A 25,356-nucleotide genomic window follows, 5' to 3' on the forward strand; every position below is an offset into this window, starting at 1 on the left:
TGGGACAGGTGATTCACCAGAACCAAATCTGTGTACTGTATCATGCAATCATGCAGGAAACACTCAGTCAACCTCACACTGCTCAAAGATACCCTCACCTACGAGCAGAAGGGTGGACACCTTCCTAGTCAGCTTGGACCAGGAGAAGATCTTTGCCAATGTATCACACATAAGCATGATGGACATGCTCTCCAAAATGGGCTTTGTAGAGGGTGTCAGGAACTGGATCCAACTGCTCTACACTGATATCTGTCTAGCCGTTCATATTAATGGGTGGAAAATTGATAGCTTTCCCATCCGATGTGAATTCAGGCAGAGTTACTGAATCCATCAGGAAAGACAGGACCATAAGAGATGTGATATTGGCAGGTAATGGGGGCACTGAGATCAAAATCTCCCTGTAGATGTACAATGTCACTGTCTTGTGCTTGGACTCACCGTCAGTCGGCAAATTGATCAACATCTGCGCCCAGTTTGAGTTGGCATCGGGAGCCAATGGTTAACCATAGGAAGATGTTCTTTGACAACTGGCCCGACTGATCTTCCATCCCCTTCACCATCATTCATGACTACCTGAAAATGCTGGGCATCAGGTTCGGAGGGGCCGAGGTGTGCAAGAGAAATTGGCTGGAGTGGATAGCCAATGTCAAGTGCCCAAAGATTGGGTCTGTGGAAAAGGCGCTCCCTCTCAACAACTAGGAAATATGTGGTCATGAGGTTCTCTCTGGGCTGCTGTACTTGGTGCATCTATGGCACAGCCCCCACTTCTGTGCTTCTGTGCATTGCCCAGCCATCTTCCATCTGGGGATCAAAGATGGGTCACTATGTACGAAACCACAGACAACGGGGGCAAAAGTGGGTCCAACGTCCTCTCATCCAGCTGGCCACCTTTGTATGTGGCTGCATCAGGCTGTGTGTAGAGACGAAGCACGTGGGCACTAAGTGACACTAACTGCTGAAGTATTGTGAAGGATGGCTCTGGTACCAATGCCGGGCAATGTGCCAGTCAGCTGGACATTGCTGTGGGATATTGAGGGGCAGAGTCCAGTAGGGACACCCCTCAATCAAGGGAAGGGAAATCACCCCAGGAAAGCCACATCCGTGGCAATGGTGTTTTGTTTTGTTTGAAGGTTGGTGCAAACAACAATGAGTATGACTGTAATGAATGTCTGAAGAGTTTTCACACAGTTTTAACACAGTATATATGATTTAATCTGAATAAAATTCATCTTTGAAATTAAAAAATGAATCTCTTACTTACCACAACTTTACAAGCCCATTAATGTAACAGCATAATGTATACCATTATCAATGGTACAATAAATTAATAATCAATAGTACTGGGTAACCAGATCAGAATAGTGTAAAACCTAGCTACAGAGTGCAACCAAAAGGTCCACAGCAGATTGTATGTAGGGTGGGTTATGTAGTGGGTTCAAGAGCCTGATCATTGCTGAGAAAAGCTGTTCTTGAACCTAGAGGTCTTGATTTTCAGGCTCCGTGCCTTCTATCCGATGGCAGAAGGTGAGAGCGCGGATCTCTGATGATATTAGCTGTATTTTTTACCTGCTATTGATGCCTCCAATGGACACCTCTGATGGACCGGGAAAGTCTCCTACATTCTGCAGTCTTCTCTGCTCCTAGACATTTGAGTTACTAAACCTGGCCTTGATGCAGCCAAGCATTACATTCTCCACTGTAGAATATGTAAAAGTTCAGCAGGGTATTTGGCAGTACACCAAATCTCCTCAAATGTCTAAGGATGTAGAGGTTGTTTAAGCTATTTTGTGTGATTACATCAATGTGCATATCTTCAGAGATATGCACATTCAGGAACTTGAAGCTGTTGACACTCACCACCATCATCTCGTCAATGAAGACAGGTTGATAGATCCTTGGCTTTCTCTTCCTGAAGTCAACAATAAGCTCATTGGTCTTATTAACGTTGAGAGGAAGATTGTTGTTCTGGCCCCATTTAATCAAATATCAAACTTCTGACTCATTGTTACTAGATATTCATCTAACACCAGTGGTATCATCAGCAAATTTAAAGAGGAGCAGAAAGATGAGGGAGTGGGGGGCTTGGAAAGCGGAAGTCATTAAAGAGTTGATGGGCTTGTGAGGTATAGTGGACATAGGTCGGGAGGGATTGGACTATGGGGGGTCGGATAGATTTGAGATACGTGGAAATGATTTCAGTGGTCTGAAGAAGGGTTTCAACCCAAAACATCACCTACTGTATTCCTTTTCTCCAGAGATGCAGTCTGACCCACTGAGTTACTCCAGCTTTTTGTGTCTATCATCAATTTAATAGACAATAGACAATAGGCAATAGGTGCAGCAGTAGGCCATACAGCCCTTCAAGCCATTCAATGTGATCGTGGCTGATCATCCACAATCAGTACCCCGTTCCTGCCTTCTCCCCATATCCCCTGACCCTGGCATCCTTTAAAGATGGCAACGGATCTGTGTCTGTCTACACAGTAATGGGTAGAGAGAGTAGAGCAGGGAACTGAGCACATCACATTGAGGGTTTCCTGTGCTGATGATCATAGCTGAGGAAATGCTGCTGCCAATTTATACTTATTGAGGTCTCTGATGAGGATGTTGAGTATGCAATTGCATATGGACCTGCAGAGACTTAAAGATGGTGGCGCTGCCTTAGCAGCTGCGGCTCGCATGCAGTCCGTCTGTTTTTTTTTTTTTTTCTTTTTTTGTTGTTCTTTTGTCCTGTTTTAGTTAATTTTTGGTTTATTAGGTTGTGAATGTGTGTGGGTGGGAGGGAGACAAATGTTTTTGGTCTCTTCCTTCGAGGGATGCGACTTCTCTTGTCGTATCCCCCGTCTCTGCCTGTGCCGAGGCCTAATAGCAGAGCTGGCGGCCTCGGAGCTGGGGCAGCGGCAGCGGCGACCTGGCCTCAGAGCTGGGGCAGCGGCAGCGGCAGTGGCCACCCGGCCTCGGAGCTGGGGCAGCGGCAGTGGCTACCCGGCCTCGGAGCTGGGGCAGTGTTCCGGCGGCAGCGGCCACCCAGCGGCCACCCGACCCGACCCGGGCCCAGTGGACGATATCGTCGGGAGCTCGCAGGTCACAGGTTGGTGACCTGTTCTCCGGAGCTCCCGCAACAACAGCTGCGTCCGCTGGACTGGAGGGCCTCAGCTTCAGCAGCTTCGACCACCCCGGGCCGCGGAGTTGAACCGGCCTGTTCGCGGAGCTCGGATTCAGCCGCGGGGTTGACATTACTTACCATCAACCGGCGGGGTCACAACATCTGAAGCCTGGATCGCCTCGGTGCAGAGGGAGAATAAGAAGGGATGAGACAAAGACTTTTGCCTTCCATCACAGTGAGGAGGTACCTGGTGAACTCACTGTGGTGGATGTTAATTTGTGTTTATTGTGTGTTTTTGTCATTTTTTACTATATGTAGGACTGCAAGGCACCAAAATTTTGTTCAGACCACAAGGTCTGAATGACAATAAAGGCTACTTTGACTTTGACCTTGAGAGATGCAGTTCCCTGAGTTAGATGATATGCTTGGAGGGAATGATTGTCATAGAGTGATAGAATGACACTGCATGGAAACAGGATCTTCAGCCCAACATGCCCTCTCTGGCCAACAATGTCCCAGCTACACTACCCACCTGCCTGCGTTTGCCCACCTGCCTGCTTTTGAAACCAGGCCTATTGTGTTGAATGTTGAACAATGCACCTGGGAGAAATGCATTAGTGTCATTGAGCTATGGGTTTCACCTTATAGGAAGTAATAATATGCAAGCTCTACCACACCTGCTGAATGTCTATCTGTTCCTCCAGTTTGCACGCACAGTGTCTCTGAAATGATTAGCTTTGGAGTAACGGGAGACGGGAACAAATTAAACATATTCCAAAATTCATTTTTTAATTATGGGTTAATAATAGCAAAAAAACTTATACTTAAATTTTGGAAAAATACAACTATACCATCGCTCAAAATGTGGATTATAAATATGTTGGACACAGCACATCTTGAAGAAATACAACTCCTCCTAATAGATAAACAAGACCAATTCTTAACATGTTGGTCACCATTTATTGACTTCTTGGATTCATGTGGTGCAACAGTATCGTAAAAAAACAATTGTTTCAGGTCTGGGTGAAAGATGATCAACAATATAAAAACTCATCTCGTATCTCCTATTTGCTAATCTCTCTCCTGCTCCTTCTTCATGCTTACTTCTCTTCCTCACTATACTCACTTTATACACACTACACGTTCTTCTACTCTCCATCATCTCTTTCTCTCTCATTTCTTTCTTTAAAAAAAAATAAAAAATGAAGTTGCACAGAGAATGTGTCATGTCAACATATATTTGGCCTCTGAAAAAAGGTACCACTGTATTATATAAAATAAAAGTGTCTCTTCATCTTCTTGATGGCCTTATCGAGGTTGTACCTGGACTATTTATATGATCCCATTAATCCAGCTTTAAATGCCTGAGATCCAATCTCCAGTAGGTTATGGACCTCATGGTTTATCCAAGACTCCTGATTAGGGAACACTCAGATGATCTTGATGGGAACACACTCTTTCACTTCTCCTTAATAAATTGCTAAAATTGGGGCATATTCATTCAATTCTGTTGCCAAGTCCTTGAACATCGTCCAGTCAACCAATGTCAAGGAGTTACAAAGTCGATCCTCTGCCTTGTTTAGTCTGGTTCAGAGATACAGCGCGGAAACAGGCCCTTCGGCCCATTGAGTCTACACCAACCGGCATTCCCCGCACATTAACACTGCCCTACACACATTAGGGGCAATTTACATTTATACCAAGCCAATTAGCCTACAAACCTGGGCGTCTTTGGAGTGTGGGAGGAAACCGAAGATCTCAAAGAAAACCCACGTAGGTCAGTGGGAGAACATACAAACTCCGTACAGACAGTACATGTAGTACTAGGGGTAAAGCGCAGGAGGCAACAACAGATCAGGATCAATCATGCCCAGTCACAAATGATCTCATGTAGGGCGGTGCCTGGTAGGTCCATTCTTGGATAGGGAAGGTGTGATCTCAAGAGGAAAATAATGTGGAGAACTGTGGAACTGGTAAAATAACTAAAGTGAAGGATGGGGGCAAGGGGGGAGGGGGAGGGGAGGGGAATGTAAGTAGAAGTTACCTAAACCACATGAAATCAATAATCACAGGGCTGGGTTGTAAACTACCCATGCAAAATATGAGATGTTGTTAATCCAATTTGCGTGTGGCCTCACTCTGGCAATGGAAGAGTCCAGGACAGAAAGGTCAGTGTGGGAATGGGAAGGGGAGTTCCAATAGTTGGCAACTGGGCGATCCCATAGGCCTAGGCAGACCAATCATGACCCAGTAGCGGTAACCCAGTCTACGTTTGATATCACCGATGTACAGGAGCCCACATTGGGAACACTGTTTACAGTGCATGAGATTGCAGGATGTACATGAGAACCTCTAGCTAATCTGAAAGGACTGTCAGGGTCCCTGAAAGGAGTCAAAGGGGGAGATATAGGGACAGGTGTTGCATCTCCTATGGTTGCAGGGGAAGGTACCTGGGGAGGGGGTGTTTTTGGTGGGAAGGGATGAGTGAACCAGAGAGTTGCGGAGGAAACGTTCTCTGCGAAAGGCGGAAAGGGGTGTAGATGAGAAGATGTAGCCATTGGTGGGATCTTGTTGGAGGTGACAGATATATATCGGAGGAGAATGTGATGAATGCGGAGGCTGGTAGAATGAAAGGTGAATCATGTTTTTACACTTTTTTCATTTGGTTGTAAATGGAGAACGTGAAATATGGTTCAGAATATGTTAAGGAAGCTCTCACAAGGCACATGTTGCAGGGATAGTTAGTGTGCAACATCATTCTCCAGTTTCCTGCTGTTATGAGGAACAAGTGTGCCCTGAAACACTGGGTGTCCACCAACAATCCTCTTGAATGAAATCTGACCTCATCAGGGCCTCATTTATCCAAATTTGACATTTAAAGTTAAACAGAAAGCACTGAGTCATAAACATCACAATGACACAGATCAGGAAGAATGCAATTTCACACAGAATTAGTGCATTTAGTTTATTGGCCCATTTAGCATGTTGTATTCATTCACACAAGTGGGAGGTCTAGGTTTGCAGAACCAAGATATATTTGGTTAAACCGGTTACAAAATTCAAAGTGTTTATGTAAATCCTGTGATTCTGCTGGAGACGAACCATGTCTGGATGATGTTATTTGATCATGAAAATCAGTCGAGTGTGTGCAAGCAGTTCCAGAAGCAAAATAAGAAAACAAGTAATTCTGCCAATAAAACATAAAAACTGCTTTCAAATCAAACTCTCAATCAAACAGTTCAAAAGTTGATTTGGTACCAGAAGCTTTAATAGGTTAGTGAGTGTCTGACAAGCAGTTGCTCAACCAGGCTCTAGTATGTTGTTTTTCATTATATGTGTGTATTAATAAAATATAAATTATATGTGTTATATGTGTGTATTAATAAATTATTTGTATCTCACTATTGAAAGTATTGAAAGTATTGACACTATTGTATCTCATTAAAGAAAATAAAGGCAGTCTACTGTATCTTTAAGTGTATCTTTAGTTATGAGCAAACTGTTTTCTCCAAAGGTAGACACAAAAAGCTGGAGTAACTGAGCAGACAGGCAGCATCTCTGGAGAGAAGTTTCAGTTCGGGTGACATTTCAGTTCGAGACCCTTCTTCAGACTGAGAGTCAGGGGAGTGGGTGGTTGGTATGTACTACTTCATAAGGAAGTGCATAGATAAGGACATCATGGGAGAGGGAGATAGAAACATAGAAACATAGAAACATAGAAACATAGAAACATAGAAACATAGAAACATAGAAACTAGGTGCAGGGGGAGGCAATTCGGCCCTTCGTGCCTGCACCGCCATTCATTGTGATCATGGCTGATCGACCTATATCAATAACCCGTGCCTGCCTTCTCCCCATATCCCTTGACTCCATTAGCCCCTAGAGCTCTATCTAACTCTATCTTAAATCCATCAAGTGACTTGGCCTCCACTGCCCTCTGTGGCAGGGAATTCCATAAATTCACAACTCTCTGGGTGAAAACGTTTTTTCTCACCTCAGTCTTAAATGACCTCCCCTTTATTCTAAGACTGTGGCCCCTGGTTCTGGATTCGCCCAACATTGGGGACATTTTTCCTGCATCTAGCTTGTCGAGTCCTTTTTATAATTTTATAATTATAGATAAGAGGTAAGGAAGTGAAAGATGTGTAAATGAGTCAACAAAGGGGATGGAGATGCAGAATAGATTATTGTTAGCTAGAACAGAAGTAAGTAAGAACAAAGCAAACAGGGATAAAATGCAATCAGGGACAGTCAGACTGGTTGGAGAACTGGAAAGGGGAGGGATGGAGAGAGAGGGAAGGGTTACTTGAAATTAGAGAAGTCGATGTTCATACTGTTGGGGTGTAAGCTACCCAAGCAAAATATGAGGTGCCGTTCCTCCAATTTGCACTAGGCCTCACTCTGACAATGGAGGAGGCCCAGGACAGATAGGCCAGTGTGAGAATAGGAAGGGGAGTTAAAGTGTTTAGCAACCAGGAGATCAGGTAGTTTTAGATGGACCGAGCGGAGCCGTTCATCGAATCTACGATTATATTATGACCCCATTCGACAGGTGAGCCATGTAATGGAACAATGCAACTCTGTCACAGACTGTCTGCAGAGTTCAGTTTGTACCAACCATTATGTGCAGGCAGACAAGATTAGTTTACCTTGGCATCAAGTTTGGCACAGATATATTGGGACAGATATGGCCTGTTCCTGTGCTGTACTGTTCTATGTTCTATGTTCTAATTGCAGAAAGACCCAGTTTGTGCATAAATAAATCTCTACGTTGGATTAATTATGAAGACTTTAAGAAGTCAGTGCCAGAAATATGGTCCCAAGGATCTGGATGCAATGAGGGAAGAACCTTAATGATCTCATATAAGACTTTGAGGTCAGGATCTCACTACTATTGTAACATCAGAGTATCGTGGCAGATCACTATCAACAGTACAAAATGGTGGCTTAAAAGCGATAAGGGATGAACAATAATTCCTGTCCTTGCCAGCAAAGGTACATCTATCATGTTATAGCAACTGAACCCTGGTTCCTCTCGTCCTTACACAATTATCACGGTTGAAAATCTCAAACACACAACTGACACAATGAGTGAATGATATTTGTACTGGAACATTATCCAAAAATACTAAAAGGTACTGAAGAACACACTTGAAATAAAAAGTGTGCTCAATCTGAGCCAGTAGGAATGAACAGAAGTGGAGAGATACACACACATTTTTAACCCACAAAGAGACAGCTCTTTGAGTCAATTTCACCCCTCTCTCGCCCAGAAGCCAGTCCTGGGCTTTGTGGTTTCTGATCATTCCCACCATTATGAAGCCATGGAGTCATTGACAATACTAAGAGGAAATTCTAAATTGGCCACCCTTGTTTGGAAACAGATTAGTTGGTGAACAAGCTTTTGAATTAACTAAACTAAACTCATCCACCAGCTGTGTGCTAATGCAACTTTAAACTCAGAGCAGCAGGATTTAGATTTGTTGGAAATTTGGGAAGAGAAATGTCAGGTGGAGTTTAATCCAGACAAACGTGAGGTGATGTAGCTTGGGCAGTCAAATACCAATGGAAAGTAAATGGCATGATGCTGTGTAACATTGATATAGCGTGCGATTTGGGCGTGCAAGTCTATAGCTCCATGAAAGTAGCAACATAAATGAATGTAGTAGTAAATAAAGCATATGGCATGCTTGACTTCATCAGTCGAGGCTTTGAGTTAAGTCAGTTAGTCATATTGCACTGGCATAGAACTTTAGCACGGCTGCTTTTGTTGCATTTTGTGCAGTTCAGTTCGCTGCAGTAGAGAAAGGATGTAGAGGCATTGGAAAGAGTGCAGAAGCGAGTTCAGCAGGAGGTTGCCTGGATTGGAGAGTATTAGCTAGGGTATTAGTTGAGGAAATTTGTAATATTTTCTCTGGACTTTCTGACCTGGTGGCCGATTAGGAAAAGGGGAGATGCAGCGAGACCTGGGTGGCATGGTACACCAGTCATTGAAGGTAGGCATGCAGGTGCAGTTGGCAGTGAAGAAAGCGAATGGTATGTTAGCTTTCATAGCAAAAGGATTTGAGTATAGGAGCAGGGGGGTTCTACTGCAGTTGTACAGGGTCTTGGTGAGACCACACCTGGAGCATTGCGTACAGTTTTGGTCTCCAAATCTGAGGAAGGACATTATTGCCATAGAGGGAGTGCAGAGACGGTTCACCAGACTGATTCCTGGGATGTCAGGACTGTCTTATGAAGAAAGACTGGATAGACTTGGACAAGGTCACAGGACAAGGGGTCACAGCTTAAGGATAAGGGGGAAATCCTTTAAAAACTTTTTTCACACAGAGAGTGGTGAATCTCTGGAACTCTCTGCCATGAAGGTAGTTGAGGCCAGTTCATTGGTTATATTTAAGAGGGAGTTAGATGTGGCCCTTGTGGCTAAGGGGATCAGAGGGTATGGAGAGAAGGCAGGTACGGGATACCGAGTTGGATGATCAGCCATGATCATATTGAATGGCGGTGCAGGCTCGAAGGGCCGAATGGCCTCTACTCCTGCACCTAATTTCTATGTTCTATGTTTCTATGACCTGACAGAAACATATAAAATTAAGAGGCAGGGTGGAGATGGCATTTACTGGTGGAGATTGGTAAAAGATGAAAGTGGGAATATTTAAAATAGATTTGTGTGGCAATTTTATTTTCCACGTAGAAAGTAGCAGGTACCTGGAATTTGCTCCCAAGAGAGGTATAGAAGCTGAAACTATAGCAAGGTTGAAGAGGCATTCAGTCAGACACGGGAATACACAGAGGATACTCAGAGGGTGGAGAATGTGTGGAATTATTTGCCACAGACGGCTGTGAAGGCCAAGTCAGTGGATATTTCTAAGGCAGAGATAGATAGATTCTTGATCAGTATGGGTGTCAGAGGCAGGAGAATGGTGTTAAGAGGGAGAGGTAGATCTGCCATGATTGAATGGTGGAGTAGACTTGATGGGCTGAATAGCCTAATCCTACTCCTATCACCAATGAGCTTATAAAGGGATGCTGATGAAATGCAGGCAGATGGGATGATTGAGATTGGCATGATGGGGAGCACAGACATGGTGGGCTGAAGGACTGTTTCTGTGCTCTGCTGGTGAATGTACTTTGTTCTACATTGACATGACAATCCACCTACTCCTCATGTTACCTGATATTATAAGGTGTACACGCACACATACCTTGGGTGTAAACCAAAACTCAATTCCAACCCACATCTATTTTCTGAGCAAATGGCTCCAGCTCCAATTCACGCTTTGCTGTAGAAATTCCACCTTTCACAATTTGGATCCTCCCACGATCATAAGTATGTTCATGGTATACAGCATTTTCTGAGTCATGGTTCATGATGCAACTTGATATCCACATTTAATTCCGTAGATTGCCACTTGTATTGTCTTAATCTTTCCATCTTGGCTACAACACCACCTTACTCAAATCTGTCTTGGCCTCTATGAGATAAATGTCAGTTGGCCTCCAACAAATCATCCTTCACAATTACAAACAGCTCCAACAAGATTCCATTACCCATTTTCCATCCCCTGTCAGCATATCAGAGGAACCTTTCCCTCTTCCAATTTCCCGTCCACCATTCCCAGTTTTATCACACTTTCCCATGTAATCAAAGAGATGGACCAAGGTTCCATCCTGACATTGAGGGTGGTGGGTGTATGGAACAAGCTGCCAGAGGAGGTAGTTGAGGCTGGGACAATTGGACAGGTACATGGATAGGATAAGTTTGGAGGGTTATGGACCAGGTGCAGACAAGTCGGATTAGGGTAAATGGGACATTGTTGGCCGGTGTGGGTGAGTTGGGCCGAAGGGCCTGTTTCAATACTGTATTAGTCATGGAGTCATAGACTACGGGTGCTGTCTGCATGGAGTTTGTACATCCTCCCCGTGACCTGCGTGAGTTTTCTCCGGTTGCTTTGGTTTCCTCCCACACTCCAAAGACATTCAGGTTTGTGGGTTAATTGGCTTTGTATAACTGTAAATGGTCCAAGTGTGTGTAGGATAGTACTAGTGTACAGGGTGATCGCTGGTTGACGCAGACTTAGTGAGCCAAAGGGCCTGGTTCCATGCTGTATCTCTGAACTAAACTAGTGCCAAACCTGTTATTTCATGTATTCCTTTGTCAGCATTCAGAGACCAAGCAGTCCTCCCAAATGAAATAATACATCACTTGCATCTCTTTCCAACCAGCGTAATGCATTTGGTGTCCATAATGTGGTGTCTCCTCCACAACGGAGACACCAAATACAGATTAGGTTTGCAGTTCACCTGTGTTCAGTCAGCAGGGATAATTTTACTTTTTTAGTTTAGAGATACAGCGCGGAAACATGCCCTTCATCCCACCGAGTCCTCACCGACCAGCGATCCCCGCACACTAACACTATTACAATTTTACCAAAGCCAATTAACCTACAAACCTGTACGTCTTTGAAGTGTGGGAGGAAACCGAAGATCTTGGAGAAAACCCACGCTGTCACGGCAAGAATGTACAAACTCTGTACAGACAAGCACCCATGGTCAGGTTTGAACCCAGGTCTCTGGTGCTGTAAAGCAGCAGCTCTACTGCTGCGCCACCGTACCACCTAACAGAGATCCCTGTTGCCTGCCAGTTTATTCTACGTCCCACTCTCACTCTGACTCTGAGACTATCTCTCTGTGGCCTTGTGCACTTTTATAATGTGGCACAAAGTAAGGTGTGAAGCACTTTATCTTTTATCTGGGTATTTGCAAGATTTAGGACTCAGTATCAAACTCTACAATTTCAGTTAACTCATCTTTTCTCCCCGTATCGGAACTACACTGTTGCCATTTCTGCTGCAACCCATCTGTGATTTTGGTTCATCGTTTTTCTCTCCATTAGCACGGCGTCTTTTCCTGAGCATATGTTATGGCCCTGCATTTTGGAACTTTTTATCTTCCTTTGCTTGTATTCTTAAGCTTTCACTGCGATTATTTCACAGCATTTGTTTATTTTCTCTCTCGGTTTTAGCCCTCATTAATCTCTCAGTAGGGTGATCTCTACAACTTACTACCATGCTACTCTAGAATTACCCTCTCAGCATTATTCCCTTTGTTCTGACCATCCCCCTCCTATCTTCCCTCCAACATAAAACTAGCTTGCTTTTTCTCCTCAAACCTCATTTACTGTATCCATTGTCAGCAACACAGATTAATTTCAATGGGTTTTTTTTTTTAATTGGGGAAATATAATTTCAATTTATGATCTTTTATGAAATAGTCTTCTTAAATTCTGATCCACTTTATTCCCATCTTTCATACATGGATTCTGTCAAGAGTTATGATCCATTTCCAGGGTATAAGCAAAATAGGCTGAATATTAATTCCCAAATGGTAAAGTGGGATCATATCATCTATGAAAATGCAAAGTGGCAGTGCTGCAAGCGAATGCGTTTTACTGGAAATGCTGCAAGATCCAGGCGTCCATTCCCTTGTGGAAAGCAAATTGGCCTTATAATTATTGTAATGACGCTGCCTGCCTTTCTATTTAATGCACAGATGATTGGATTTTCCAGCACATGATTAATATGATAGACAAAAGAAGATGAGAGGCCCCAATCTGTCAGATTGCACCTTGCCAATGAGATCCGTGGGCCTGGAGAACTGAGTGTATTTCACCCCAATGAAATTAATAAACCAGTTTACTACCTCTGCTTCAGTTCCCAAACAACTGTATCCCCCAACCAGCATAGTACTCTTCAATTAGCAGGAGAGTTGCTCCCTGCATCCAACGACTGATTTTCCCTATTATTACCTGCATTTCATGATGATCATTAAGTTGCTGCTGATCCATCTATTGAGCGCTTGATCATTATCCATTGCCTGCCTCACCATTATCTCCACCTCTCCTCCTCACCATCAGACCCCCACCTCTGTCTCCAAGCTGCCCTGAACAGCACTAACCAATCTCGCAGACTATCGCCATGAGATCTTCCCACCACAGCTGGAACAACCAAAACCCCTTGCAACCCTGGCCACAGTAGTCCCACTAGGAGTCCGAGAGATAACACCTTATCTGCTAGGGAAAATTGGCTACACTCTCAGGGAGCATCTTGGAGGTGATTGCCCGATCATTGCCCATTCCATGAGCTTATTTTCTACCTGCTCTTGTCGCCCTCCAGCCTACCAGTCAGGATGCTCAAGGGTGGGAATTCCATTTAACAGAAGACTACTTTTAAAAGCAACTACTTTTAAAAGAACTTTAAAAGTCCATTCCTCAAAATTTCACAATAGCATCCAACTCTCGTTCAACTCACTGCACTCGCTGAAGATCCAGCGTGAAAATAAAATAATTTACCTTTCAAAATCAAGGTTGCTCACACATAAATTAGTAATTTAGTTGATAATTTGATTGCAATGTTTTGGAAACAAAAGAGAGGAATGATCTGATCGTGGGACTCCTGGTAATGGTACATCTAAATCTTCTAGTGCTAACACCTGTGGACATTATAGCACCAATTAACTCTTACAGCACCACGATTTGGTTCTGTTCTGTTCAGACTGACTAACTAAGAAAAGGTCATTGTTATAACTCTTCCCATATTGAAGGTGAGAGAGATTTCTAATTTCCTGTGTTGATGGCAGTGTACTTGCTGGATTGGTTTATCCTTGGAAGTCATCTTGGAGATGAGCCCGTGATCGCTTGGCAGCAACAAGATTTACTGCTCTTCTCTGAGTCCCAGTTTCAGAGCCATTTGGGCTTTGCAGCCACATCTCTGCAGTCAGCAATTCATCTCCATGGTTTTCTTGTTACTTTCTCCTCTCGGAGTTGAAATCTCCAGTTAAGTTTTCCAGAGGGTTGTGAGTATCTAAAAGCACTAATTTGAGAAGCCCCAAACACTAAATACACTCAGAAGTCGAATGAGTTTCAAAGGCATCCCCCTGTTTACAGCTATTTTGGAAGAGCAGGAGCAGAGGCAGAAGTCACAGTTAGTGTGGCACCATGTCTGGGTATATCTTGCACTGACACACCACAACCATCAATACATTAAACTGAAAGGAACACGTCATTCTGTCAGAATAGCTTGGCAGCCCAACAGCTATTTTGAATATTCTCATCACTTCCTCTCACCCCTGCAGTACACTTTGGCTACAATATGCACCACCTGCAAACTGAGTTGCACCAACTCATCAGGGCTTCCTCAACAGCTCTGCAAACCACCACCCACAAGGACAAGGCCAGCAAGCTAAAGACACCATTATCACCACTATCATTTCCAAGTTTTGCTCAAATTCCACAGTATCCAAATTTGGAAATATATCATTATTCCTTCAACACATCTGAACCAAATTGCTGATGTCAAACAAGCAAGGTACTTTTTTCCTGGTTAATATTGATATGAGCTTCTTAAGATCTTTTGGAGCTGCACATATGATGGGAAGTGAAGAGTGTTCCAGTCCGCTCTTGCCTTGTTGATGGCTGTACTCGATAGAATTTACAAGATTGTGGGGGGATCTTATAGAAACTTACAACATTCTTAAGGGATTGGACAGGCTAGATGCAGGAAGATTGTTCCCAATGTTGGGGAAGTCGAGAACAAAGGGTCACAGTTTAAGGATAAGGGGGAAATCTCTGGATTTCTGGAATTCTCTGCCACAGAAGGTAGTTGAGGCCAGTTCATTGGCTCTAGTTATGAGGGAGTTAGGTGTGGCCCTTGTGGCTAAAGAGATCAGGGGGTATGGAAAGAAGGCAGGTACAGCATATTGAGTTGGATGATCAGCCATGATCCTATTGAATGGCGGTGCAGCTCGAAGGGCCGAATGGCCTGCTCCTGCACCTATTTTCTATGTTTCTATGTTTCTATGGTAGATAGATCTTGGGAATTCATGATTTGAGTCAATCACTGCATATTGCACTGCATCTGATAATCCGATTTGAACACAGTTTCTCCATAACTAATGGTAGAGAAAGGGTCAATGATAGGACAGACAAAGATGGCTTGGCTCTGGAAAGATATCTGCAGTGAAGCACCAAGGAGGAAATGATTGGCAACCAATGACCACAGCACTCACATTCTGCTAGTGTAAAGATACAGTGCAGAAACAGGCCCTTTGGCCCAGCGAGCCCACACTGACCATGATCCCCACACATTAACATTACCCTACACACACTAGGGAAACTTACACTTATACCAAGCCAATAAACCTACAAACCTATATGTCTTTGGAATATGGGAGGAAACCAAAGATCTCAGAGAAAACCCACATGATCACAGGGAGAACGTACAAACTCCATACAGACAGCAGCCATAGTCAGGATTGAACCCAGGTCTCTGGTGCTGCAAGCATTCTAAGGCAGCAACTCTACCACTGCGCCACTATGCAGCCCTCGGTATGTCTATTTCTTGAAAAGCCTTCCTCCTGGTTTCCGTAGATTGCAATTTTACCAGGGTTATTTGATGCTGCTCATGATCATTAAAGCCCCTGTCCCAGTTACGTGTCCTTGGCACGCTAATTACGCGACCAATTGGTCGCGTTGAGGCGCGACGGTCCCGCAAAGGTCGCTCGCAACTTCATGCGCCCGCGCAGCCGTCCTCCACATTTATAATTCCCTGCAGAAAAACTGTTGACTAAACTTCAGATAAAGTGTCAAGAAAGCATACAATGGACTCCATTCATTGTGATTTATCCAAATGACCATATCAGAAAATATGACCAGAAAGTTTACGCTATGACTGTTAACACACCAACATATCAAATGTTGTAAACTGCAGTTTGAGGAGATTCCTAGCCTGGGAAATTGAATTGGGAAATGCATTTCTGCAGTGAGCTGTTTAGTAGTTCCCGTGGGCATTCTGCAGAAATGTAAATCATTTTTATTATTCAGCCTCACTCTGTGTGGATTGCTGGCTGTTATTGGGAAACTAAAGTTTATGCCCATGTTAGTCGGGTCTCGGTAGTGATGAAGCAACAATTTCATGAAAATCATATTGAGTGACTTATAACCATATAACCATATAACAATTACAGCACGGAAACAGGCCTGTATCGCGGCCCTTCTAGCCTGTGCCGAACACTACCCTAGTCCCATCTACCTGCACTCAGACCATAACCCTCCATTCCTTTCCCGTCCATATACCTATCCAATTTATTTTTAAATGATAAAATCGAACCTACCTCCACCACTTCCACTGGAAGCTCATTCCACACAGCTACCACTCTCTGAGACTTGAATGCAACTCAGGTGCTTTCTGAGACTGCTCAATGGGTGTAAGGGCTTCTTAAAGGATTTAAATCGTCATGCTCAAACAAAGTAACTGGTCATGAGCTCTGCCATGTTATTTACACACCAGGTTCCAGATTAAAGAACATTTCAAGCTTCCTTTATTCAGAACCACATTTTAAAGCTGTCCTAATTATTGATTTAGTTTCCGACCTTTCTTCTAATCCATTAACATCAGTCACATTAGCAGCTCAGTTCTCCTGTGTCCTTCAATATCTGATTACAGTAAAGGAAAGGAGCAAAACAGATCAATTCCCTTAAAAGAACATGAAAGCTTCTTAGAAAGTTCCACTGTTTTCCTGCGGTCAAATCAATCAGAGGCAAAATGAACAAACAGTAAATCTGTAGTTGAGGTTGTGTGAGGTAAAATATCTCAGCTAAAATATTTCTAACTTCAGCTGTAAAATATCTCAGCTTCAGTACACTGCTGCAGGAGTTCCTTAAGGCATTGCCGAAATACCAGCCAACTTCCATTGCTTTATCAATGTGTTTTCTGTACATTACTGATGATTACATTTCCATTTGGACTGATGGCAAGATGGCACAGAAGCATAGTGACTCTTTGTGTGATGGTCACTGATGGCATCCACTATTCAATTGTGGGTGAGGGGGGACTGCCATGGGAGGGGGTGGACGGTGGGAACAATGGAGAACCTGGAGTGGGGGAGGGGGAGAGAACAAAGGAGAACTTGGCACAGGATACTTTGTAATTTTGTCGTAGTCCTTTATGTGTTGACTATTTGCATACCTTGGGTACGCAAGCAAAATAATTTACCTGTGACTTGTCACATGTGACAATAAAGTATTCAATTATTATCAAAACCAATAATTCCACTCTGTTGTATTTGTTCATGATTTGATTGTGTTCATGTGGATAGCACGCAAAACAAAATTGTCTACCGTGTAGGAAGAAACTGCAGATGTTGGTTTACATTGTAGACACAAAATGCTGGAGTAACTCAGCGGGACAGGCAGAATCTCTGGAGAGAAGGAATGGGTGACCTTTGGGATTGAGATCCTTCATCAGACTTCTACTCTGGACAATACTTGACAAAAATATAGCAATTTAATCAATATTATATAACTCCTTCAATAACAAAAGAGTCTGTGCTTGAATACAGCAAGACCTGAACAATATTCAGACAATCTAGTAAATAGCACCTATCCTAAATAAATGGAAGGCAACATAAGAACGAACTAAACTTACCCCCGAGCAATTCATTGCCCTGTACCCTAGTCCTCTATGATGTTCTGTAGCACAGCCATCATAGAATTCCCAGCATTAACGCTCAGTGTTCAGTATGAGCGGTGTCATTAGTAACCAGGAACTTAAATGGGCTTAGACACAAAAAGTTGGAGTAACTCAGCGTGACAGGCAGCATATCTAGATTAACAAGATGGCGGACTGCGGGGGTGATGCGCCGTCGTGTATGGCCGCTCCTCCTGCAGTCCGTCCTTTCTCCCTTTTTTATTTTTATTTTTAGTCCTGTCCGTGTGAAATTTTAATTGGAAGTCTTCTTTTATGTGGTGGGTGGGGGGGGGGAAGGGGGAAACTGTTTAAATCCCAGTCCTACCTGGTCGGAGAAGCGGTTTTCTTCCAAACCGCTTCTTCGTCCTCTCTGTGCGGCCTACCGTCGAGCTGGAGCAGCGCTGGAGCGGCGTTTCCTGCCGGGACTGCGGGGCTTCGCCGGCGGTACAGATGCTGGGACACCAACACCAACGCGGAGCGGGCGATGCCTTACCGGGTCGCCTTCGGGTAAGCTCCGGAGCACTGGGAACATCGCTGAGCTGCGGCTGCAGAGCGTCCAGCCGCGGGCGGGCGGCACTGGATTTCAACACCGCGGGGCCTGGTGTCCGAGTTCGCCAGTGTCAGCGGTCCGGCCAGCGCGGCCTGAGAACTTTGGACACTGCAGTCTTCAGGGAGGAAGCGGCCGCTTCAGTCCAGGCCGCTGAAGAATCGTTCACCCGACGCCGATGATCCGGCTTCGCGGCAGAGGGCCTGAGAACATCGAGTTGGCTGAGGAGGCCACATATAGACCCCGACCTCGGGTGGACTATGAGGGGGAGAACTGGATAATTTTAGTGCCTTCCCTCACAGTGAATTCTGCTGTGGGGGGACGTTTCTTGTTGATTTCTATAGTGTACTATTCTGTGTCTTTTTTTCTCTCTTTTTTTTTTTTTGTTTTGTTTTTATGGATTTATTGACATTTGATCTGTTCAATTAATTTAATCAATCTCTGTAAAGCACTTTGGTTCAAATACTGGTTTTGTTGAAAAGTGCTATATAAATAAAGATTATTATTATTATATTATATCTGAAGAAAGGAAATAGGTGACTTTTCCGGTCAAGACCCTTCTTCAGACCAGAAAAGTCACCTATTCCGTTTCTACAGAGATGCAATTTGTCCCACCGAGTTACACCAGCTTTTTGTGTTTACTGTATCTTTGGTTTAAACCAGCATCTGCAGTTTCTTCCTACACACTTAAATGGGCTTTCTGTGCAGATATATGGCTACTAGCACATGTCAGGGACTGGGTCATATGTTGCAGATGGCTCGTCTCTTGGCTCCCCAAAGCTATTGCATTGAGAATAAATCCAGAATATGATAAATAATCCCAATTTGTCTTCATGAAGGCAATGCTCCAAAATCCAGAACAGTGGAGAAAATATGATCAGGCCCTGAAGAATCTACCCTCTCCACGATGGTACATTGTATACAAATGCATGGCAATGATTCAGCAGCAGTACTCTTACAATAACAATGGCAAGGACAGTAGGCATGTGGTCTACGTAGACAATAGACATTGTATATCAGATGTTACCCTGACTTTAAATTCCATTTCCATTTCTTGAATCTATCTGATACAAGAGCTTGGAATATTCGACAGCATCACAGGGGGAACCTCCACACACAATGTCCAATGTTCAGTTCAGTTCAGCTTAGTTTATTGTCACGTGTACTGGGGTACAGTGAAAAGTTTTTGTTGCATGCTAACCAGTCAGCGGAAAGACAATACATGGTTACAATCGAGCCATTTACAATGACGTTTAGTGCAAGGTAAAGCCAGTAAAGTCCGATCGAGGATAGTCATCAATGAGGTAGTTCAGCACTGCTCTCTGGTTGTGGTAGGATAATTCAGTTGCCTGATAACAGCTGTGATGAAACTGTCCCCGAATCTGGTGGTGTGCGTTTTCACATTTCTATACCTTTTGCCTGATGGGAGAGGGGAGAAGAGGGAATGGCCATGGTGTGACCCGTCCTTGATTATGCTGCTGGCCTTGCCGAGGCAGCTTGAGGTATAAATAGTACAATGGTACAAGAACTCAGCTCATTATCACTTTTCTGTAGACTGTTTTGGAAGGGTATTGCATTCTGACCTTGCCAACGACACCCACATCCTGTGTCTGAATATAAAATAACTATTTATTTTTACAGACTGTTTAACATTGCAGTTTAGGTTGTAAGCTTATCACAGACGGGGAAGACTCTATTTAGACTGTTGCGCTTTCAACACCAAGTGTGTTTGGAAATGTTTTGAGGTCGTGAAAGACAAGAGGTTAATAACATCAATGGGGTATTTGTCAAACCTGTCTCCAACAAGCCTCTTATCTGGAGTCATGACCAGAAGGATAAATATGACATTAACACCTTTGCAGTTCAAGATATTAACACGGAATTTTAATGCCTTGCTTAAATCTGGTACAGTGAGAAAAATAATGCTTTGTTACTGATGGTGCAATAAATGTAAGTGGGAAACATTGAAGAACAAACAGTGAATTGACAGATTACTGATTGAATGTTTCTGGGATGCCTGCGTCATCATAAAGATAGGGAGGACATTCCATTCCTTTGACCGTACTTATATTACAGTTTTTTAATCTGGATTTTGTTCTTCGAAATTTACAGTTGCAGCAAAGCAAACATGAGTAATCTGATGGGTGGCAGTGTCAGCCCGAACCGAAACCAACTCCCACCTGGTTTGAAACTGACTACAAAACTCCCTCAGTTTTTGGCTGGGCTTACCCTGAGCTGCAGCACACTAGAGCTGGCACCTTCTCTTGTCGAGATGTTGCCGTTCACCTTTTTTTGCCCAATCCTGTGATCTGCAAAAAACTTTGGAGATGAATAAAAAGCTATTTGCAAGTTTCCAGGCCAGTCCTCACCCTGAATCACGAGCAAAAACATTACTAACATAGACACAAGAAGCTGGAGTAATGCCCCTGTCCCACTCAGGAAAACTGAATGGAAACCTCTGGAGACTTTGTGCCCCACCCAAGGTTTCCGTGCGGTTCCCGGAGGTTGCAGGTGGTTGCCGGAGGTTGCAGGTAGTGGAAGCAGGTAGGGAGACTGACAAAAACTTCCGGGAACCGCACGGAAACCTTGGGTGGGGCGCAAAGTCTCCAGAGGTTTCAGTTCATGTTTCCTAAGTGGGACAGGGGTATAACTCAGCGGACAGGCAGCATCTATGGAGAGAAGGAATGGCTGACGTTTCAGGTGGAGACTCTTCTTCAGACTGAGAGTTGGGGGAAAGGGAAATGAGAGATATAGACGGGGATGTAGGGAGATATAGAACAAGTGATTAAAAGATGCAAAAAAGTAATGATGATAAAGGACATGTTTTCTGATAGCAGCTCCCTGCGTGCATGGATCTGGAGTGTTGTTGGTGTGCTGGTTCTTCAGCATGTTGTGTTTTGTTTAAGATTCCAGCATCTATTTGGATGGGAATACCTTAGCAAAGGCATCTGGGTCGGTCGGGACAAGTTGGGCCAAGGGGCATGTGCCTGTGCTATATGAGTTCCTTGTGTCACCATTAAAAACTGCCATGAAAAGTTTGCTCTGGTTTCACTGCAGGTTGCCTGCTGTTTTACTGTTGATCGAAGACCATGCACCGTGTAGCAGCCAATTACTATTGGTAAATATAGAAATTGGAGCTGCACACTGCATGACTACATCAGATGAACTTCTGACACTGGACAAATGCTTGATGTAAATCACAGCTGCAAATGCTCGGGTCAATTTCCGGAGAGCTGCTTATCCACCCAGGAATGGCCACTGCCATCGTCTAATGTGTGCATCTTGGCTTCTCTATGCGAATTATACATAAAACATTTGCACAGATGTGTTTAATTTCTCAACACCATTTTTCTCAAAATATTGAGAATTCAATGTTAAAAAGTCCCAAGGAGAGTCATTTATTCAATTACAGTTGTATTCATTCCTTTTTGCCAATCACTATAATGGTTATTTTTCTTTGAACATTTATTGTCCGTGATTTATCTTTGGCAATTCATAGTAAATAACTAGTTGGAGCTGATATATCCTTTTCCTTAACATAGGCGTTAACCTACTACTGTAAATAATGGATGGAGTCATTGCACAAAACCTCTCACGCGTTGCTTTGCTCTTGTTGTTAATTAATTTTTAACCATTAATCTTTCGTGACTGCACCCAGTGTTAGATGGCATTTCTTTGCTAATTTTTTAGCTTAAGTCGTGAAAACGGGTTGTCCTTTAAAATAGAAATAAAAAACATCTCAGAACACTACACAGAGATTGAATTCCATATTGGATGATAATGTAAAGACAGTGATAACAGGGGGAAGGTAACTAACGGATTGGCCAAATAAGCAGTTCTTGAAGAAAAATCTAAATGGCAAAGGAAGCAAAGGCGCAGGAGGGATGAAAAGGGAAATGCTTGGGATTTAGTCAATTAGTGGCACCTCACTAATGCAAGAGAATGGTATGTGAGGACGTAGAACAAAAACACAATAAGTAGCAATGTTACAAAATTTTGAGATTTAAAAAATCAAGTCTTCAATTAGATAAAGCACAACGGACATTGATTCCTATACATCCTCTGTTCTGGACTTTATAAACTCCACCATCAATAGTGTCACCTCCCTCAAACAGGTGACCATATACCCGAATCAGAAGCCATGGATGAACAGCGAGGTCAGGCTACTGCTGAAAGCACGGGACACCGCTTTCAGGTCAGGCGATGCTTGAGCCTACAGTTCATCCAGGGCTAACCTGAAGAGGGGCATCAGGAAGGCCAAGCACTGCCATAAGCTCAGGATTGAGGAGCACTTCAACAACAACTCCGACCCCCGACGCATGTGGCAAGGCATCCAGGCCATCACGGACTACAGACCCTCCAACATCACCCCCACATCCAGCGACGCCTCCTTCCTTGAGGAGCTTAACCACTTCTATGGCCGCTTCGACAGGGACAATCTAGAGACAGCCATCAAGGCTGTGCTACCTGCCGATCACCAACCCCTCACACTCACCCCCTACGACGTGTACGTGGCACTGAGTAGGACTAATGCACGTAAGGCTGCTGGCCCTGACGGCATCCCCGGGCGCGTGCTCAGTGCCTGTGCTGCGCAGCTGACAGACGTCTGGACTAACATCTTCAACCTGTCACTTGCCCAAGCAGTTGTCCCCACTTGCCTTAAAGCCACCTCCATCGTGCCAGTGCCAAAACACTCCACTGCGGCAAGCCTCAACGACTTCCGCCCAGTTGCACTTACCCCCATCATCACCAAGTGCTTCGAGAGGCTGGTCCTGGCACACCTCAAAAGCTGCCTACCCCCCACACTGGATCCCTATCAGTTTGCCTACCGCAAGAACAGGAGTACGGAGGATGCCATCTCAACGGCACTTCACTCCGCCCTCTCCCACCTTGACAACAGAGACACTTATGTAAGAATGCTGTTCATCGATTACAGCTCAGCATTCAACACCATTATTCCATCAAAACTGATCACCAAACTCGGTAACCTGGGCATCGACCCCTCCCTCTGCAACTGGATACTGGACTTTCTAACCAACAGACCCCAGTCTGTGAGGTTAGACAAGCACACCTCTTCAACCCTCACCCTGAACACCGGCATTCCTCAGGGCTGTGTGCTGAGCCCCCTCCTCTACTCCCTCTTCACCTATGACTGCACACCTGTACATGGTACTAACACCATCATCAAGTATGCAGATGATACAACGGTGATTGGCCTCATCAGCAACAACGATGAGCTGGCCTACAGGGAGGAGGTCCAGCACTTAGCAGCATGGTGCGCTGACAACAACCTGGCCCTAAACTCCAAGAAGACCAAGGAGCTCATTGTAGACTTCAGGAAGTCCAGAGGTGGCACGCACACCCCCATCCACATTAACGGGACGGAGGTGGAACGTGTTTCTAGCTTCAGGTTCCTGGGAGTCAACATCTCCGATGACCTCTCTTGGACCCACAATACCTCTACTCTGATCAAGAAAGCTCATCAGCGTCTCTTCTTCCTGAGGAGACTGAAGAAGGTCCATCTGTCTCCTCAGATCCTGGTGAACTTCTACCGCTGCACCATCGAGAGCATCCTTACCAACTGCATCACAGTATGGTATGGCAACTGCTCTGTCTCCGACCGGAAGGCACTGCAGAGGGTGGTGAAAATTGCCCAACGCATCACCGGTTCCACGCTCCCCTCCATTGAGTCTGTCCAAAGCAAGCGCTGTCTGCAGAGGGCGCTCAGCATCGCCAAGGACTGCTCTCACCCCAACCATGGACTGTTTACCCTCCTACCATCCGGGAGGCGCTACAGGTCTCTCCGTTGCCGAACCAGCAGGTCGAGGAACAGCTTCTTTCCGGCGGCTGTCACTCTACTAAACAACGTACCTCGGTGACTGCCAATCACCCCCCCCCCCCCGGACACTTATTATTTATTTTTTATTCAAATCGTTTGCTATGTCGCTCTTCAAGGGAGATGCTAAATGCATTTCGTTGTCTCTGTACTGTACACTGACAATGACAATTAAAATTGAATCTGAATCTGAATCTGAGATAAGTTTAACTTGACACCTAATTCACTTTCATATCTTCAGCATTAAAAAAGTTATGGCCATTTTCATACTCGGAAATTAGCATCTTGTTCCCTACTGATTTTCCATTGACTTAGCACAAAAGCTGTGATCGAGGACAGTGATATGGCCATAACTTTCTTAAAAATTAAGAGAACTGAAAGAAATGTTCAGTTATTATAGATTGAAGCATTCTGAAACAAATATGAAACAATCTTACTTGACCTGAAATTAAAGCATATAATTAGTTAGTTACACAATCGTAGCTAATTCCAAACTTCAATTACTAGATCTAAACATCTATCCATTTTTAAGAAAAGATTAACATTTTTAAATAGCCTGTGCCCAAATAACATTCACAAAGAATTCACAATAAAACATGATTTTTAAATCTTTTACATTAATTTATAGGCCAAATGGAAGGAATTTAGTGTTCAATTGCTGTAAATGAATGGCCATTTAAATCAGCTTTCAAGTGGGATCCTGTGGAACTCTGTGGAACGGCTGGTTTAGAACGTTCCCATTGCGGTAGATTTGTACCCCCATATGCCCAGAAAAATACTGTGGGATTTAATGGGGCTACTCGCAACATAAAACTTTGTATGAAGGGATCTTAAGAAGCCCTTTTTAATGTAAAAATAAACAACCTACCTTCCGTTGTCCCCTGTATGAGATCTGTCCCGTTGTTGGCGGTCGCGGGATTAGAGGATAATTTTTAAACTACTATAACAATTAAATTAACCAAATAAGTTAAAAAATCGCCGCAGCGAACGAACCTGACAGCGATTTTTCATCAGCAACTAAGTAGGCTGAACAACCTCAATTTGAATAGCCTAGGGAAAATTGCGTTTTCAAGGGATATGAGGAGAATTGTGGATGATCAGCCATGATCACAATGAATGGCTTGAAGGAGTAAATGGCCTACTCTTGTATCTATTTTCTATGTTTCTATGTTCCTATGAATCACTTAAAACCACAACACAATATATTTATATTTCAGCAGTAAATATATATTTGCAGCTTTTTGCCATGTCAGCCATCATGCATTAGGTAAGAAGGCTGATGTTTGAGACATCGTGTGATGCCTTTTTACATTCAGAATACATCTATAATGGTATTTTTAT

The sequence above is a fragment of the Leucoraja erinacea genome, chromosome 6 (genome assembly GCF_028641065.1).
Source record: "Leucoraja erinacea ecotype New England chromosome 6, Leri_hhj_1, whole genome shotgun sequence".
NCBI classification, from domain to species: Eukaryota; Metazoa; Chordata; class Chondrichthyes; order Rajiformes; family Rajidae; genus Leucoraja; species Leucoraja erinaceus.